The 21,165-nt window shown below is 38.0% G+C and overlaps 1 long non-coding RNA gene across 1 annotated transcript in view; it reads right to left on the minus strand.

Moving 5' to 3' along the window:
• Window positions 1-1,421: 1,421 nt before the first annotated feature.
• LOC141627398 (uncharacterized) overlaps window positions 1,422-21,165 on the minus strand; it is a 38,287-nt gene continuing 18,543 nt past the window's right edge. Inside the window, exons 4-5 of the long non-coding RNA XR_012536970.1 lie at window positions 6,110-6,187; window positions 1,422-1,682 (exon numbers count right to left, since the gene is read on the minus strand). This is a non-coding gene — a long non-coding RNA (uncharacterized LOC141627398). The remainder of the gene's footprint in view (window positions 1,683-6,109; window positions 6,188-21,165) is intronic.

Raw genomic sequence — 21,165 nt, forward strand, 5'->3', positions numbered from 1 at the left:
CTAGGATGTAGGGAATCTGTAGTATAGGCGGCAATAGAATAGGGAGACCTGAAATCGCGCCATGGTCGATCGACTGGGTTCCCTGATCGATCGACTGGCCACGTGAGATTAGCTTCATTTTAATTAATTTAATTGCTATGTTTGACGAATCGAGTGCACGCGACCAGTTGAATGTTTAGGAATTAACCGACCCGTTAAGATCGAAAGATAGGGAAGGGAGATAGCCTACCTAATTAAGACGACTAGATTAGTAAGATCGAAAGATGAGTTAGTTTAGACCTTTTAAATCACTTTTCAGGACGAAAGTTAGTATTAGTGACATTAGGGACCTGTAGCGAGATCGAAAGATGATACCTGTAAGAAAGGACCGCGAGGACTTCTTATTTTCCCGTCTCACGTGTTTGGTTTAGACCTACCTAGTATACTGCCGCCGAAACTATAGTGAACCGACCATCTTAGCACCCTTTTAATTTTTGTTTTCATCCGTTTATTTAGTTTACTTTCTTTTATTGCCTTTAGTTATAGACCAAATCAAATCAAACCCCCACTCACTTGTTACTTTAGAGACTAAAATCAGACAACTATTAATTGCATCGCCTCCTTGTGCTTCGACCCTGACTGCCACTAGCTATAGTAGTAGTTTGGATTATAAATATTATTTTTGGTGCATACAACAATGGGCATCACTAAGTACATGTCAAGATACAGCTCACCCATGATAGAGGCACATGTGAGTCTCCCACATTGGAAAAAGAGTATAGAGTTGTCTATCATATAAACCAAGGAGTTACTACACCCATTGCCAATTGGTTTTGGGATGGAACCTCCTTGGACTTATAAGTGGGACTCTCTCTCGCCTCCATGCGAGTGCGGCCCAGGCCCGATAACGGAACTTATCAGTATGAGCAGAACTCTGCAAAAGAATAAAAATTTAAATGTACACTTGCCGGATGACTTCAATAAAAATTAGCAGCAACCCCTTGCTATTTTAAGCCTTCGTCATTTTTAATACACACTAGTCGTTGTGCCGCGCCCTCTCGGGTGCGGAACCGCAATTTGATTAACCGCTGACATGTTATTGATTGGATTCCTGTTTAGTTAATGTGCGCCTGGCATTAGAATAGCATGCTAATTACTTTCCGAAGTTGGCCCCTACCATTTAGCAGACACATCGAAAACCTTACGCTGCTATCTTGGGCAGGCAAAATCCTATAGTATAGCCTTGGGGCCAGAACGTACAAGTTAACAGCTGGGTCAGTAATCGGGGAGTCTCCGAACTCATTATGGGACATCGAAATAGAATTGAAAAACGCGTCTCACCTGGCTAGAAACATCTATAACCATAGTGGTTAATGTACAATAAGATGGACGCGTAAAACAGACATTAGTATAGTAATTCCTATAGTCGATGTCTACGCCACGCTTTGTCATGCTTAGTCTCATACACACAAACGACCACAGAATTAAAAAGAAAGGCTATACACCTATCACATACGGCGTAGTATTTATTAGAACATATATTAACGGCTATCTCACACAAAAGAAGGGTTATTTCTAAAACTATCACAAGTAATTTGAACTTGATCGACAAAAGTAGTTGAATGCGCACAAACTTCTATCATCATCGGCTCATCGCTATCATCATCATCACCAACATAAGAGATATCCATCATCATTAGCACCTGCAACAACATAATCGTGTGAGATGTAATGGGCATTCGATGTATCTGTTGTTTTCACATAAGTTTCTTGTACAGTACAAAGAAACCAAACTTGAAACCTTTAAATTAAACAACACGTGATTATTGACCGGGCGATTGGTCGAAAAATAAGTCACCCAAATTAACAGGATAAGAAAGAAAAGACATACCCGAACAAAAAATGGTCGTGATTATTGCTCGGATGCGAAAATGGTAGAGGAAAGTTGCAACAAATCACAAATAAACAGGATATCGTGGGACGGTATACGAAGCTCAGATCTCTATTTCCTCTCTTTTTTGTTTCGGACGATCATGGGTGGGTATACAAGTCTAGGGTTCTTTTTTCTCTTTTTTTTTCCAAATAATCATCCATGTGTAAAATGCACCAAATATTGATCATATACTTCACCTTTAACAAATATTGATCATACTTCATTTGGCAAGCTATAATAATAATAACTTCACTATTCCCAAATTAAAATGCACCAAATAAAGCGGAGGGTTAAATCTCCGTCTCTAATCACCCTACAATGCATGATCAAACCTACTGTGACTTTAAATCCACTGCAAATCAAATGAAAGGCAAAAAACAAATAAATTATGAATATGAAGATGTTAAGAGATGAAGATGGAGCTGCAATGTTTTACATGTCATTGCCATTACTGATTATAAAAGCTCCTACCCACCATCAACGTTTAACAAGCCTAACAAGCCAGTGTTGAACTCAACTCCTCTCAAATCAAGCACTTCCGAAAAGCGGAATCAAGCTTCCAACATTTAATGTTGGACAATAAGACTTGATATAAAATGCTCTTAATTTACAAGGTTCTTTCACAAGAATATCCAAAGAAGGATATTTACGTTTATTTCGCCATCAAAATAAAAACGAAAATTGTCTTTCACCTCGATAGAAATCGAGTAGAACATGGTAATTATTATACTACATGTAAGAGAAGCGCATAAAAGAAAGATATTTACGTAAGATATTTTAAACACGACATTAGAATAAACATAAATCGAAAACCCATGCCCAACAAGGGAGACCTGTTTTCAGAGAAAACTAAAGTACACGGTGCGAACAGGAATAGAAGACAAGATAGCAATGCAAAAGCCAGACTACAACATGAGACGTTTTAAAAGTTACTCCTTGAGTGTCTTCAAAATAGTTTGAGTACAGGGCGCATAAGGAGATTAGGACAACAATGTATGCGCATACAACCATGTGCATTAGTAAGCATTTGGCCTTCATGTCTGGCTTCATTGGGAACCCGAGATTAGTTTGTAGCCGAGTTGAAGGACTCGGAAACAAGTCGAGTTAATATTTGTTGACACACTTACCGGTAGAAGAAATACCGATAAGAGCATAGACAGATCAAAACTAAAAGAAAACTATTATAGCAATCAATTGATATAGCATTCTAATTATGGCATCAAATAAACCAAGTCCGGACTCCGGAGTACTCACCAAGCATATCATTTGTTGCCTCGTTAAGGTTAAATAACCAGATTACTGATGTCCCAATCTTGTGCATTACGAATTGGGTCTTCCAGTCCTACATATTTCTGTCATTCACCTTCGACAAAACCTCCTAAATTTTAATCTATTTTGCCTCCAGACTCCAGTTTCTTTGATATTTTTTTAGGATTATTTAAATAATAGTGGGGGTTTCAAAACAATCATCCCAGATAAAATAGGAAGATAAGGGCCATTTATTGTATCTACCTCTAAGATCATACTAACCATTAAAGGTCCAATAACAACTTGACTTACTAAAGAAAATAACACAACAAAACCAATGCTCATGCAAAATATAGAAATATGGTGTGTATACTAACTACTAAGCACTCACTTGTGTAAAACCTGTCAGCAGGGGCGGATGCAGCCCGTATTTCCTAGGGCTATAGCCTAGATAAAATGTCAAATAAAAATAAGTGAACTAAGTTCACATAGCTACAATGTAAGCACAGTTCATTGATGTATTGTCTACCAGCCAAACGATTGGGGTTCAATCCCTACTGGAAGCATTTTGTTTTTCTAATTGCTTATTTAATTTTCTTTTTTTTTGTAAAGCATGCTTTTTTTTCCTAATCTTTACAAGATTGTCTTATCATGCTATATTTTAATGGTATTAATCATATATGATTAATTAAAATAGTAAATATCGGTCGACGTCTCAATAGAAAGGTATGTCACGAGTTGATTTTTTTTTTAACCAAAACGTTTTAGTAGTCTATGATATTAGCCCTAGATACATTTCATTCCTCACTCCGCCCCTGCCTATCAGGCAAGTACTCTAGCAGCCTTGAAACCTCAAATAGAACATTGAGGTTTGATACTCTTTCGTGGGCTGAACCGTGAACATAGGATGCAGAGACCAACAATAACCTTTCTTAACATTACACATGTTCCATAAACAACTTATCGGCATTATGCAAGATTACAAGGTATGAAGACATTTCTCATAGTAATGACTATATGCACTCGAAGTGCATATTTTCAAATAAGGCGTACCTGGTTAGCAGTGCACACAAGCACTTCCTGCACAACCCATGAAAACTAAGTATTAATTGCTGCGCTAAGTGATATCGTAAAACACTACTAAGTGCTAACTGAAAAGCTAAAGGTGGGTAAGAAGGGAGGGAGGGATAGCGCAATTTAGTTTCTGGTTATTTAAGATCTCAAAAAAAATTAAGACGCTCAAGAGTAACTTTAGTTTGTGCACTTTTAAGGTTGAACAAACAGTTCTTCAAACCCACACAAAAATGGGGTATTTAAAATTAATTCCTTTAAAAGCTTGATACTATTTGAACACATAGGTGTTTGAGCACATAATCTATAGTGAAGGCAACAAAAAACTCACCAGATGACCTACTTCCAATTTGAACATCTTTATTCCTAATGCACCATGAAGAATAAGAATTTAACTAAAATAATGCTAGAAGAGAATCCATAAGATAAACTTAAGAGTGAAGCAAATAGAATATATAACTCTTACTAAAGACTCACTGACAGGGTGCTTCTTGCATTGTAAATATTGAAAGAGGCCCATATAATTTCCAACTTAATTTATCTTCAAATCACAAATGTGTTTCACCCTCCACAATTTCGTCAAAAAAAAGGTGCAATCCAATTTATACAAGAAATCATCCACAATGCAACAAGGATGCCCATACAAGAACATTATGTAAATTAAAGAGGATATTGTAAGTGAAAATTAGAAAGTGAGGCGACCTCAGCTCGAGGCCACCACCGGCTTTTGTTCATGGGTCGCTGGATATAGAAGTTGAGCCGAGAAACGGCTCCAGACCACAAACGAGGGACCCAAATCAAGTAAGTCGTATCCTACAACGCTAAAACTTTAAGCACGTCCTAATATATTTATCCTCATAAATTGTGGGTGTGCTACAACTGTTAACCCGTGCAAAGTAATGGACCAACTCAAAATGAGCGTTTAAAAAAGCTAGAGCATCCCTTTCCTGTACGTCATGGCAATCAACAAGCACGATCGGGAAAACGAGTAGTAATTACTTAAAAAAGGGACGACAACCAATTGGGTATTATTCCAACCACGGTCTTAATAATTTAATCTGATCTGAAAGATGAAAAAGAACGACAGGCGGTCGAGAACAAATCTCAATGGTTAACAAGAAACTATCTTTCGCACACTAAAACATGTTTCAAGGAAAGAATGTTGGGACCCCTATATAATTCAAGTATCCATCAATATTGTCATTACAATCAAGACCTATTATTCCCTCACTCTATTCCATTTAGTATCGTCTTCTCGCCGATGAACATAACCATTTCCTTGAGAACAACAAGCTAATTCAGAAGCTGCTGCATTACCTGACTGGCGGTTTATTGGTCTAATTGTTATGGGCCCTTGAGATTCAACCCAAATATTTTTAAACAAACATCAATAATACAAGGACCTAGAAACTTGTATGTGACAATCTTATATGTAAGACCAATCAATTAACCCAATAACTATCATATTTCAGGGGTAGATTAGGCCACAAGGGCGATTGAAGCTTTCAAGCGAGGTCCAGAACATCACTTGATAACTTAGCTAACATTCCATTAAGCTTTCATTTCATTTAATACACACCAGTATTCCAATTTTCATCTTTCAAGTGTCAAAATATTCAGCAGCATAAAATATGTAGTGCTCAGCACCATAAATTCCAAACCAAAAGGAGATTCGAAATGTCAGAGGTCGGCAAAAATAAACCCTAGCAATATGCACCGTAAGCAAAGAAAGTGTCAAAAATAATACCCCTCATTAACGACACTCTGCGCCACGTGACCCCATATACACATTATAATGTCAGGGAAAGAGAAGCAAGACGGTTTTAAAAAAATTCAGACACAATCAGTACCCAACAAATAAACCAGTGGAGAGCTCACCGTCAACTGCCGAACAAACACCGTCTGCCGAACAAACTCATTAATGTTGTATCATTATAACCTGCCTGCACCCCACTCCTGCAATTTATGGTACAATCGGAAGTTAGAGAGCTGTACTACAACAAAGAAATTTAAAGGTAGCTAAAAAGGCAAACGAAAGCTGCCGAACAGCCGAAGAATGCATCACATATGTGACACCCTCAATTATTGCGGAAAAGTAAACACGTAATTCTACAGAAAAACTGACAGGATATGTTTGTAATAGGTTCAATTGGGTAAAAACCTGTAATTTTTAAAACATGAACCTGTTATAAAGATATCCAAAAGGGAAGGTGTCAAACACGCAAGGTCCAAAATAAATCTCATGAATGAAACATCGCTAAAGTCGCGAAACAAAGTTATACAAACCAAATATGAGAAAGGGAGACATATGTCCCTAAAATGTATGTGACATAAAAAGGGTTTAAGGGTCACAATGAAATAAAACCAGTCTAGGTCCCAAGGTTACTTTGCTCGCTAGCTCGTCCATGTACCCCATATATGCATCACCTACCTGTCATTCGCATTTTATACAAATACGAAAGCCACAGTCAGTGGGGAGTAACTCCGAGTTCTCCCAGCCACGAAATGTCATAATTAATATAACATGTAAACATAAGAATATGAATATGAATGACACATAGCCTTAGCATATAGATGCTAGACAATCGTGCTTATCATGTGAACAACAATATAACAACACATAGTCCTAGCATGTGAATACTAGACCGACTCATACTACACTATCATGTGAATCACATAACATCCAGGAATCCAAACTCTATCAACCATAGCCGGCTTGCATCTCACCTTCTATGATTCATAGAATCACCATACAAGAAAGGGCAATATATCAAAGACATGCATAAGTTCTTAGCACCGTCAATAGTCACTTTGTAACTCGAGTCTATACCACGAGGTAGGGAAGGTAATCGAACCGGTATCTTGGCTCAGCGGTTAATATTAATAAAACATGGCCAAGACACAACACAACCCTAGCCTAAAATCTCTTGAGACCTAGACATGCGGATACACACCACCGCACCCAAGACCCACAATTTTTCTAAAACAAAGTGAGTACCCTAAGGAGTCCACCAAAGGGTTGGCTAGTACTTAAGTTGACCACTTACTATCAAAATAAGTAACGAGGTCATGCCCCAACTTGGATATAAATCCACTAGTCGGGAACACAAAGGCTATCAAGCAGTGAACATATACTCGTCAAAGACTATAAAGACCTATCTATGATGAAGGCCGAAATACTCACCTAGGACCTAGTCCCAGCTAGTCCCAGCTTGAATACTTTAGCCCACACCACACAAGACAAGTAAGACACCCACTTAACCATAAGAGGACAAAAAGTCCAACTTACCAACCTAAATGCTAACATTCTATCATGTGAAAGGCTATATAAATGTCTATTCAGCAAACAATCCAACAATATCCTCAATAAGTATTCAATACTAATTTCCAATTCTAACAATATTAACCATGATAAAGGCTTCAGGGAATCTAGGGCCGTTTCTACAATATAAGAAGCTACTTAAATTAACTAACTACACATGTGAAATAAAAATATAATAAATGGCCTAAAACAAGAAAAAGGCCGATTATCCAATTCATATAAAATTTCATCCAAAGCATCCAACAACCAACATGTGAAATGATAATTACAAATATCAAGGCATAACATAAAACATCCAATCTCACCCCAAAGACAAACCCTCGACCCGAGTCCCGCGACGGGTCATCGGTCAAATCGAGGTCGATGGTTTAAACCTAGGTTGACCAAACTCGTTCGGTCAATCGGCCCACTCAGTCTTGGCCTACTTTGGCCCAAATTACAAAATTTATCGCAATATTATTCTCCTGCTATTTCCAATTTTTATCATGTGAAAAACGAAAGTAAAACATTATCAATCACCTAAACACTTACCAAACAACAAGCACAACATTAACTACTAATGTGACATTAATTCGTCGAGTAACTCGGAATAGTTACCTTACGCTAGCAAAGAGACAAGTAATAACTTGAGAAAGCTTCTAAAACCCAAAATTACTCTTCCTCTTCAACCACATATGAGCCACCTAAAATAATTATGTGAAAGGACGATATTAACGAATTATCGTTATATAAAATATGAGACGGAAATTAATTATTTAAATAAATTAATTTAGCGCCAAACATTGCATAGCCATGACTAGCCCTATTAAAATGCCATACCACACCTATATGGCCCAATAATATATAATATGGCCCAATTTGACACGTTACTAAATAATGATACGAGTACATGAGCGTATTTGAGACGGTTCATTTAAATAATTAAATAATGGGATTTAATAAGTATAAACCATAGAGGGAAAGTATTTAAATGAACGAGTTTAACGAATTGCGTTTTATAAAGACACGAGACGGAAATTAAACATATAACTAATCTTAGACTATTATCTTGAATTTTAGAGACTTGTAGTATTGATGGATTTTACGTGAGATTTTAATATGGTAAAATCCAGGCTTCAAATGAGACTAAACTCTTACAAGAAACAAACGCCACATTAACCTTAATCTCACTCATATATTTCCCAGTTAGTGAGTCAATTCAGACCCTTCACACAAACTACTTTTATCAGCAATACCCGACTAGGCGCCAAAAGAAGCTATGACCACAACTCAAGGAGCCACTTGGGCAGCCCCTTTCACGACCCCAAACAACTAGCCATGACCAAGGCCGCGACTGGCCAGCCATGGTCCCGTGCCCAGCCAGCCCCTGCCGAGGTCAGGCAGGCCCTTGCAAAACAGGTCGCCACTGACCGACCGGCCTGCAACATGACTCCAAAACAATTCCAAAACAGTCCCAATATGATCTGAAAGTGATCGAACTAAGCTATCTAAAACAGTCCCAAAACAATCCTAGAAAGGCATACAACCTGTCTCCCAAAACTGTCCTAAAGTACCTGCACACAGTGACTCAAAACAGTCCCAAAATGTTGTATACAACCGTCCCCAAAGTAGTCCCATTTCCGTCTTAAACCAGCTCAATATCGGCACTCAAATCCTCCATGAAACCCATCTCATTATCAAAGTAGCATTACACCATGAAACTTTAATTACCTCTTTACAACCAACCAAAAAAAACCATTGTGAAGACTATTAGATGTTAATATCACTAATTACTTGATTTGCAATCTTTATACGCACCAAACTCACGGCTAACTAAAAGCATTATATACGCTGATTTGAACCAAGGATTATTAAATTGATAGAAAACCCCATCTCACAAAATAGACTTTTACAGTATTAGTAATATACATATAATATAATACCAAAGTTCATAAATTTCGTCAAACATCTCGACAAACACGAAAAGAAACTAGCACATAAGCAAACAACCTCGAACGATAGTAATAATATTAGGATCGGTAGAATCGTGTTACCTTAAACGCCCCTTATTCTTCGAATAAATGGTCCACAAGGCACGAGCCTCACCCCGGGTCTTCGAATCCTTCATAAAAGGGCAAGAAAACGGAATAAAGAAGCTAAAAGACGACACTTTTATAAGACGGCGAAAGACGAAACCACTACAAAAAGGAGACTTTCTTACCTTAAAAGGAGGAGGAAGGAAAGGGGAAGAGAATGGTACAAAAATTATCGAATTTGGTTGAAAAACGAAGGCGGGATCTCGGTTTTAAGGTCGGGATAAAAATGAGGATTGGTCCATTGTTGTTGCTGCTTTGCTGCGTGTGAAAGCAAAGAAAGGGAAGTGAAAAAGGGGGGGTGGGGACGTAGATAATAATAATAATTAATAATGATAATAATAATAATAATAATATTAATATTAATAATATTAATAATAAGAATATAAGAATTATTTAAAAGGGTAGAGTGTAAGAGGGTAGGTGAGTGTGTTGTCGATATACGATAGGTCGAGAAAGGATTAGTCCCACAAGTAGAAATGTGACGGTCTATAGCTAGACGGAAGTTAAGACGGAAATTATTATTATTATTGTCACTATTATTACCGTTCGACTAAAATACGTATTTTTATACAAATCACGTTTTAAAATATTCTTTTCATAAAATTCATGCTTAAAATGAATTAATTAAATTAAATAATTTAAAAATATAAAATAAGGTAATTGATCGGTTAAATAAATTATAAATGTCAAAATGAGAATTTTGCGGGTGTTACAATCACCCCACCTTTTAAAAAGTTTCGTCCTCGAAACTTGAAAATAGAATGAAAAGTTATAAAAGATAAAACTGGAATTCTGGAATCGGTAACCAAAACATTTAAAAGGTTACCAGTTGTAAGAATTACAATTCTTTCAAAAGTTTCAAATGAAATTTTCCGACAGAACCAGATCGAAAGGTAAATCATTGGTAAAAAAAAAAATACTTTCAAAAGCATTAACGAAGAGTTTTCAAAAGTATAAGTCTCATTCATGGAACGAAATTGCTCTTGTCGTGCACACAAGAACGCTAACTTTCCAAGTCAAAGACAGATTTAAAACAAAAATCATTCGCCGACAAGCGTAGAACAAGTTATCAAACGTTTCCAATAACTAGTTCTAACATCCGATCAACGTTAAAATCAAAATAAGAGAAAGGTAATCTACTCAAATTTTCTTTTGCAAAAAGCCAAAATAGAAATAAAGGTTTCACTTTTAAACCAAAATGGGAGTTAAATTCCGGAAATATAATATTAAACTTTGACAAAGAAGTCATAAATAGATCAAGGTTAATAGAAATTGGATAAAATTTAAAGAAATTTCGGGTCTAGTAATTAAAATTACGATAAATGAGTTTATATTCAAGGAAGGAATAGGGAACTTAATCAAATTTTCATTTTCAAGTCTTCAAAAATAGGTTAGGTTTGCAGAAGTGACATAAACTTTTAAGAATGAATCGAAACTGGTAGCTTGAAAGTTTAGAAGTTGTACAAAAAGGAAAGTAACTTAGATAGCATAAAAACAAAGTATGTTAAGAGAGCTCAAACTTAAGCCACAAGAGAGCTATAATGACTTTCATAGGGTAAAAATTGAAGTCAAAATTACAAGGATGTCAAAGATAGAGTTTCACAAGATACGAGTGTCAAACTTAAAGGAGGAGCAAGATGAAGCGAGGAAATGAGGTATGAACGGTAAAGCTTATGATCAAGGAGAAAGGAAATTTAGACCACAAGGAAACGCCAGATACTCAAATCTCAAACAACAATGTCATCACTCCACTAAGGAAACAAAGGGTAATAACCAGGTCAGGAAATGATAGGAAATTTAAAAAGGGATATATGAACATGTCAAGATGTGAGACTAAAAGAGTCGAATTTTCCAACCAAGGTCAACATTCCTCACAAGAAAAAGTACTATCAAATGGCGTTAAGGGAGGATAAGCAAGGAACAAAAGACAAGTTAGGAGTACAAGCGTAGCTTTTAAAGTAAAACAGAAGGGAGTTTAGAAGGAGGATAAGCACCAAGAGATTAAGAATAAGGCGAGATACAAAAAGAACGAGAAATATCTTCAAGGAAGTAGAAGCATTCTTCAAAGGTTGAACAAATCTTCAATCCTCAGCAATAGGCACTAAATCTTGATCGTTTTAAAATATAAGTGTCCTTTCAATGGAACGGAGATACTCTTGGCGATCACTCAAGAACATCAATATTCCAATTCAAAGACATAAAAATACATTTTTACACCAACAAATGATAAAACTAATTATCAGACGTCTCCAATAACAAGCTTTAACACTAATTGACGTTAAAAACCAGTGAAAAACATTAAAATATTTTCAAAACCTTTAGTTGAAATTTTTTTTTATAATAAGGGTAATAACTCCATTAGCTATAAATACTCACGGTCATTGATCCAAGAACGCAACAATTATTAAATGACAATCCACAAACAGGTTAGTACCTAACAAAGAGCAAACACAAAGAGACTACAACATAAGATCCTAAATCTACCCATCTTACCCATCTCTCAAGTTTATTATTTTAAGGTCAAGTTATTTATATAGGGGTGCACAAACGTGCGTCGGGAGCAAATATGCTCTGATACCAACTGTGACACCCTCAATTATTGCGGAAAAGTAAACACGTAATTCTACAGAAAAACTGACAGGATATGTTTGTAATAGGTTCAATTGGGTAAAAACCTGTAATTTTTAAAACCTGAACCTGTTATAAAGATATCCAAAAGGGAAGGTGTCAAACACGCAAGGTCCAAAATAAATCTCATGAATGAAACATCGCTAAAGTCGCGAAACAAAGTTATACAAACCAAATATGAGAAAGGGAGGCATATGTCCCTAAAATGTATGTGACATAAAAAGGGTTTAAGGGTCACAATGAAATAAAACCAGTCTAGGTCCCAAGGTTACTTTGCTCGCTAGCTCGTCCATGTACCCCATATATGCATCACCTATTGTCATTCACATTTTATACAAATACGAAAGCCACGATCGTGGTGGGGAGTAACTCCGAGTTCTCCCAGCCACGAAATGTCATAATTAATATAACATGTAAACATAAGAATATGAATATGAATGACACATAGCCTTAGCATATAGATGCTAGACAATCGTGCTTATCATGTGAACAACAATATAACAACACATAGTCCTAGCATGTGAATACTAGACCGACTCATACTACACTATCATGTGAATCACATAACATCCAGGAATCCAAACTCTATCAACCATAGCCGGCTTGCATCTCACCTTCTATGATTCATAGAATCACCATACAAGAAAGGGCAATATATCAAAGACAGGCATAAGTTCTTAGCACCGTCAATAGTCACTTTGTAACTCGAGTCTATACCACGAGGTAGGGAAGGTAATCGAACCGGTATCTTGGCTCAGCGGTTAATATTAATAAAACATGGCCAAGACACAACACAACCCTAGCCTAAAAAATCTGCAGACCTAGACATGCGGATACACACCACCGCACCCAAGACCCACAATTTTTCTAAAACAAAGTGAGTACCCTAAGGAGTCCACCAAAGGGTTGGCTAGTACTTAAGCTGACCACTTACTATCAAAATAAGTAACGAGGTCATGCCCCAACTTGGATATAAATCCACTAGTCAGGAGCACAAAGGCTATCAAGCAGTGAACATATACTCGTCAAAGACTATAAAGACCTATCTATGATGAAGGCCGAAATACTCACCTAGGAGCTAGTCCCAGCTAGTCCCAGCTTGAATACTTTAGCCCACACCACACAAGACAAGTAAGACACCCACTTAACCATAAGAGGACAAAAAGTCCAACTTACCAACCTAAATGCTAACATTCTATCATGTGAAAGGCTATATAAATGTCTATTCAGCAAACAATCCAACAATATCCTCAATAAGTATTCAATACTAATTTCCAATTCTAACAATATTAACCATGTTAAAGGCTTCAGGGAATCTAGGGCCGTTTCTACAATATAAGAAGCTACTTAAATTAAATAACTACACATGTGAAATAAAAATATAATAAATGGCCTAAAACAAGAAAAAGGCCGATTATCCAATTCATATAAAATTTCATCCAAAGCATCCAACAACCAACATGTGAAATGATAATTACAAATATCAAGGCATAACATAAAACATCCAATCTCACCTCAAAGACAAACCCTCGACCCGAGTCCCGCGACGGGTCATCGGTCAAATCGAGGCTGACTGGTTTAAACCTAGCTTGACCAAACTCGTTCGGTCAATCTGGCCCAGCTCAGAGTCTTGGCCTACTTTGGCCCAAATTACAAAATTTATCGCAATATTATTCTCCTGCTATTTCCAATTTTTATCATGTGAAAAACGAAAGTAAAACATTATCAATCACCTAAACACTTACCAAACAACAAGCACAACATTAACTACTAATGTGACATTAATTCGTCGAGTAACTCGGAATAGTTACCTTACGCTAGCAAAGAGACAAGTAATAACTTGAGAAAGCTTCTAAAACCCAAAATTACTCTTCCTCTTCAACCACATATGAGCCACCTAAAATAATTATGTGAAAGGACGATATTAACGAATTATCGTTATATAAAATATGAGACGGAAATTAATTATTTAAATAAATTAATTTAGCGCCAAACATTGCATAGCCATGACTAGCCCTATTAAAATGCCATACCACACCTATATGGCCCAATAATATATAATATGGCCCAATTTGACACGTTACTAAATAATGATACGAGTACATGAGCGTATTTGAGACGGTTCATTTAAATAATTAAATAATGGGATTTAATAAGTATAAACCATAGAGGGAAAGTATTTAAATGAACGAGTTTAACGAATTGCGTTTTATAAAGACACGAGACGGAAATTAAACATATAACTAATCTTAGACTATTATCTTGAATTTTAGAGACTTGTAGTATAGATGGATTTTACGTGAGATTTTAATATGGTAAAATCCAGGCTTCAAATGAGACTAAACTCTTACAAGAAACAAACGCCACATTAACCTTAATCTCACTCATATATTTCCCAGTTAGTGAGTCAATTCAGACCCTTCACACAAACTACTTTTATCAGCAATACCCGACTAGGCGCCAAAAGAAGCTATGACCACAACTCAAGGAGCCACTTGGGCAGCCCCTTTCACGACCCCAAACAACTAGCCATGACCAAGGCCGCGACTGGCCAGCCATGGTCTCGTGCCCAGCCAGCCCCTGCCGAGGTCAGGCAGGCCCTTGCAAAACAGGTCGCCACTGACCGACCGGCCTGCAACATGACTCCAAAACAATTCCAAAACAGTCCCAATATGATCTGAAAGTGATCGAACTAAGCTATCTAAAACAGTCCCAAAACAATCCTAGAAAGGCATACAACCCGTCCCCCAAAACTGTCCTAAAGTACCTGCACACAGTGACTCAAAACAGTCCCAAAATGTTGTATACAACCGTCCCCAAAGTAGTCCCATTTCCGTCTTAAACCAGCTCAATATCGGCACTCAAATCCTCCATGAAACCCATCTCATTATCAAAGTAGCATTACACCATGAAACTTTAATTACCTCTTTACAACCAACCAAAAAAAACCATTGTGAAGACTATTAGATGTTAATATCACTAATTACTTGATTGCAATCTTTATACTCACCAAACTCACGGCTAACTAAAAGCATTATTGATGTGACCATAATTGGCGCATATTTAGCCCCCGAATTACCATTATTTCCATGCTTTTTAGTGCCTATTTGGGTCATTTCTTATCTTTAGTTCATTGTTTTGCATATTCTTTGAGATTTTGATCCCTTGGTAGGAAAGGTGTAAGAATCTTGCATTTTCATGGCAAAACGAGGCTAAATTTATTGTATTCAATGACCAAGCATCAAGAAGAGACAAGACTAGAAGGCCTTTGTACATATCATAGTAGAAGAGCAATGTTGAGAAAGGATCCTTGCGTCCCCAAGGAAATCCCCAAGGAATTTATGAAGAAAAGGGAAGAAAAAGAAGAAGAATTGACGCTGACCAACAATCCGAACGGATTGCAGACAATCCGTCCGTCCAACCTCAACAATCCGAGCGTCCCTCCTTGGAATCCGCTCGGATTCCCCCTCAACAATCCGAGCGTCCCTCTCCTGAATCCGCTCGGATTGCCCAGCCCAAATCCGGCCGTCCCGACTCTAATCCGCACGGATTTCAGTACAGCACGGATTTCATTCTTCAAGCTACGAAAAGAGAAGCCCTTCTCTCAGAAAATACCGGGTCCTCCTTGCTCAACTTAAAAAGTGTAATTACTAGTTTAGCCCTTAGTTAACCCTAATGCATCCTCCCTAATTTTCACTATAAATACCCCATTAACCTAATTAGAGGAGTATGTTCTTCTTATCAATAATTAGTGTAGTTAATATCAATCAAATCTCTCTTCAATATTGTAATCAAGTATTAATCAAGTTTTAATCCAAGTTTTAGTTCTTTAATCTCTCTCTTGTTCTTCCTTTATTTTGGGTAATTGAAGATTATTTGGGTTATTATTGGGAGATTGACAACCTCTCAATCTAGGATTCAAGTACTTCTATTATTCTTGCTTTATTATTGGAATCATTAGTAGGTATAATCTCTTAATCCCTTTTTAATTATTGTTAATTACTTTCATTTATTCATCATGTTTCATATTGTTGGTATGATTGACAACCTTGCTAGCATGATCAACATGATAATGAGTGAGTAGTCTCTTAGCTAGGGTTTAATGGGTGATTAGGGGAAACCAACATGGGGAATGATTCATGCTTAAATCAATATGCTTTCATATCTTATTTGCTTGCTTGTTTTGATCTTAATACATGCACATGTTATATTTGATGAAATGCAAAGCCTATGAATCCTTGCATTTACTATCATCTTCTATCTTTTCAATGAGACTTGTAAGACATAACCCAACTCGAGTCTTGTTAGACCATGCATGTGTTGAGTAGGAAAGATTAAGTCGACTTGTAGGTGTTGTACAATCTAATCGATTCGGCTCCGGGACCCAAACTTTCCTAGGATTGTAAGATATAACCCAACTCAATCCATCACAACAATAACTGCTTGCTTATAATTTGAGAACATGTTTGTATGATCATATCCCATGATTTCCCTATGAACTCATGACACCCTAGTGCTTTTAATCAATTGTTTACACCCCTTATTTTATCTTGCTAGTTTATTTTCATTGCTATTTTAGCTTAGTGACCTTCTACATCAACCCAATTTGTGACACCCCCTAGACACTACTAGTTACAATAGAATTCTCATTTCAATACCCGTCCCTTGGGATCCGACCTTTACTTGCCTCTTTACTAATTGTAGAGTTGTTTGTGAAGTATAAATTGTGTTTTGTATCGACCATTGACCAACGACCACATATACTTAATTGTGAACACGAAATGGCCTCGACCAAAAATGGCGCCGTTGCCGGGGACGGTGTTTAATTGATTTAAGATTTCTTTTATTGTTATTAGTTGTGTCTCTTTCACCTTGGGGAAGTAAAACTCCTCAAGGTTTGCTCTAATTGTTTTCAAGTTGTTTGATATTTTGCGAGAATGGATTTCATAGATTGTTTTGTAGAGGACCACTTGAGTATCCCTTACTTCAAGGATCCCATGCAAGCATTAGAGGCCTTAGAAGCAAGTAAGGCTAAGAGCATGTATTGGGAGTTGGAGGTGGATCTCTTTGAGGCCGCTCTAGCTAACAAGGAACTCACCCATGCACAATCCGAGTTAGTGCATAATATTCTAGTGGAAGCATGTCAACCCATAGAGGATGAGCAATCCATCCTAGAGGATATTCTACAAACTCAAGAGCAAGAGGAACCCATCATAGAATTCGAATATGATGAGGTTCATGAAAGTGAAGATGAGTATGTCATGAGAATGGAATGTTTAATGGAGATGGAGTAAATTCTCAATGAAACTCCAAAGGAGGAAAGTGAGGTACAAACTCCTACTTTAAAACCCCTTCCCCCAAATTTGAAATATGCTTATCTTGATGAATCAAAGACCAAACCCGTGATTGTTAATGATAGACTTGATGATGACCAATTGGGAAAATTACTTAATGTGTTGAAACAACATGAGAAGGCTATAGGTTATAGTCTAGATGACCTTAAGGGGATAAGTCCCAACTTTTGCATGCATAGGATTCATCTAGAGGACGACCATAGACCTACCATTCAACCCCAAAGAAGATTAAACCCCCACATGCAAGAAGTTGTCAAAGGAGAAGTCATGAAATTACTTGATGCGGGAATCATATATCCCATATCGGATTCTTTGTGGGTTAGCCTCGTCCAAGTGGTACCTAAGAAAGGAGGTACTACGGTAGTGACAAATGAAAAGAATGAATTAATACCCACAAGGATGATCACCGGTTGGCGTATGTGCATTGACTACCGTAAATTAAACTCCGCAACAAGGAAAGATCACTTCCCCTTACCATTCATTGACCAAATGCTTGAGAGGTTAGCCTCTAACAAATTCTTTTGTTACCTTGACGGGTATTCAGGATTCTTCCAAATCCCTATACACCCGGATGACCAACATAAAACCACCTTCACATGCCCTTATGGCACTTTTGCATATAGGAGGATGCCTTTTGGATTATGTAATGCCGCCGCTACTTTCCAAAGATGCATGATGAGTGTCTTCTCCGATTATCTAGAGACCATAATGGAAGTTTTTATGGATGATTTTAGTGTTTATGGAAAGGACTTTGACTCATGTTTGCATAATCTTTCCCTTGTATTGCAAAAATGTGAAGATGTTAGTCTTGTTTTAAATTGGGAAAAGTGTCATTTCATGGTCAATGAAGGAATTGTTTTGGGTCACTTGATTTCGGAAAAGGGTATCGAGGTCGATAAAGCTAAAGTTGAGGTGATAGAGAAACTCCCACCTCCCGTGAATGTTAGAGGGGTGAGAAGTTTTCTCGGTCACGCGGGTATTTATCGTCGTTTCATAAAAGATTTTTCGAAAATAGCAAAACCCCTCACTCAACTTTTGCTTAAAGATGCCCAATTCCAATTCTCGACGAGTGTGTTGAAGCTTTTAATAGAATCAAAGAAGCATTAATCTCGGCACAATCATCCAACCCCCAAATTGGGAGTTACCTTTCGAGATTATGTGTGACGCTAGCAACTACGCCGTTGGAGCGGTTCTTGGCCAACGGGTAGGGAGAGCTCTTCATGCCATCTATTACATAAGCAAAACCCTCGACCCTTCTCAAGTAAATTACGATACAACCGAAAAGGAGCTTCTTGCCATTGTTTATGCTTTGGATAAATTCCGTTCCTACTTGCTTGGATCCAAGGTGATTGTATTTTCGGATCACCGTGCTCTCCGACATCTCTTGATAAAGAAGGAGGCAAAACCAAGATTGTTGAGATGGATTTTGCTTCTTCAAGAATTTGACTTGGAGATAAGAGACAAGAAAGGAGCCGAGAATGTAGTAGCGGATCACTTGTCAAGAATCCGGTTTCATGATGAAAATGGAGAAACCCCAATCAATGACTCATTCCCCGACGATATTTTGATGGCTATTCAAACTCAACTTGAAAGGCACATCACCCCATGGTTTGCCGATTATGCCAATTATATTGTTGGAAAGGTGCTCCCTCCAAACTTGAACCACAACCAAAGGAAGAGATTCCTATTCGAAGTGAAGAGGTACTTTTCGGATGACCCAAACCTCTACAAGGAGTGTAGCGATGGGCTCTACCGGAGATGCATCCCTCAATGGGAAATCCAAGGAATCTTGGAAGGATGTCATTCATCACCCTACGGTGGGAACCATGGAGCAAGAAGAACCGTTGCAAAAATTCTCCAATCAGGCTTCTATTGGCCCACAATGTTTCAAGATACAAGAGAATTCATCATTCATTGTGATGCTTGTCAAAGAACGGGAAATATATCTTGGAGAAACGAAATGCCACAAAGGGGCATTCTAGAGGTGGAGATTTTCGATGTTTGGGGAATTGACTACCAAGGACCCTTTGTGACATCCAATGGGAACAAGTACATCCTTGTGGCCGTAGATTATGTTTCAAAGTGCGTAGAGGCAATTGCCACCCCAAATGATGATGCGAAAACGGTGACCAAGCTTTTCAAGAAGATAATTTTCCCACGATTTGGAGTTCCTAGAGCTATCATTAGTGATGGAGGAACCCATTTCCATGAGAAAAAGCTTGCATCCCTTTTGACCAAATATGGTGTTCAACATCGAACCGGCTTGGGATATCATCCTCAAACAAGCGGTCAAGTGGAAATTTCAAATAGAGAGATCAAACAAATTCTTGAAAAAGTTGTGAATAAGACTCGAAAAGATTGGAGCACAAAGCTTGATGATGCTCTTTGGGCTTATAGGACGGCCTATAAGACTCCCATTGGTGCCTCCCCCTACAAGCTTGTATATGGAAAGGCATGTCATTTGCCAATCGAATTGGAATACAAAGCCTATTGGGCAATCCGAGCACTCAATCTTGATCTCAAATTAAGCGGTCAAAAGAGGATGATCCAAATCCAAGAGTTGGAGGAATTCCGACTACAATCTTATGAGAATGCAAAGATTTACAAAGAAAAAACCAAATTGCTTCATGATAAGAGAATTCGACAAAAGGCCTTGCACAAGGGAGACAAAGTCCTTCTATTCAACTCCCGCTACCGACTCTTTCCGGGAAAATTGAACTCTAGATGGATGGGTCCCTATGTGATAACCGAAGTTGGAAAATATGGAGATTTCGAACTCAAGGCAGAAGATGGAAGCCAGTTCAAGGTAAATGGTCAAAGGTTGAAGCCATACTATGAAGGAGCATTTGTTGGAGAGGTCGAGGCTACCTACCTCGAGCCTCCTCCCCCTTGAAAGGACCATCTAAGGGAGAGTTTGGTGGAGTCCTCCCTAAACCACCATTTGTAAATATACTAACCCTCTAACTTGTATTTATTAATTGCTTTTATTTTAATAAATGTCATAAACTCTTTTCATGAGCGTAAGTGAGGGAGGGTTACTAACAAGTTTTTGAATAAAGGAAGGAGCAAATTCCTAAGTGTGGGGATGCATTGAAAGAAAGAAGAAAAAGTCAAAGCTCGCAGCCAGAATCCGAGCGGATTCCCTGGAATCCGGCCGTCTTGGCCGAATCCGGACGTCTAGGAGAAAAACCGCACGTCCGGTGTGTCGAAAAATTGAAGGTTTTCGGGTTTTGTTTGAAAATCCGAGCGTCCTATGAAGAAGACGCCGTCTGGTTGAATCCGCCGGATTTGTGGAAAGACGCTCGTCTCTTCACCTGTGCATTTCAAGAAAAATCTCTGTACTGAAATCCGCCCGTTTTCTGAAAGAGACGCCCGTCCCACCATGAAAGAATCCGAGCGTCTTATTCTCGGGACGCCCGTCTTGTGGCAACAAAAATTTTGGAATTTCACTATGTGGCAGAATCCGGGCGTATTGCCCAGAATCCGCCCGTCTCGTGAAGGAGGAATCCGAGCGTCTTCCCTCCGAATCCGCTCGTCTCTCCCCACTATTTCTCG

The sequence above is a fragment of the Silene latifolia genome, chromosome Y, assembly GCF_048544455.1.
Source record: "Silene latifolia isolate original U9 population chromosome Y, ASM4854445v1, whole genome shotgun sequence".
Taxonomy (NCBI): domain Eukaryota; kingdom Viridiplantae; phylum Streptophyta; class Magnoliopsida; order Caryophyllales; family Caryophyllaceae; genus Silene; species Silene latifolia.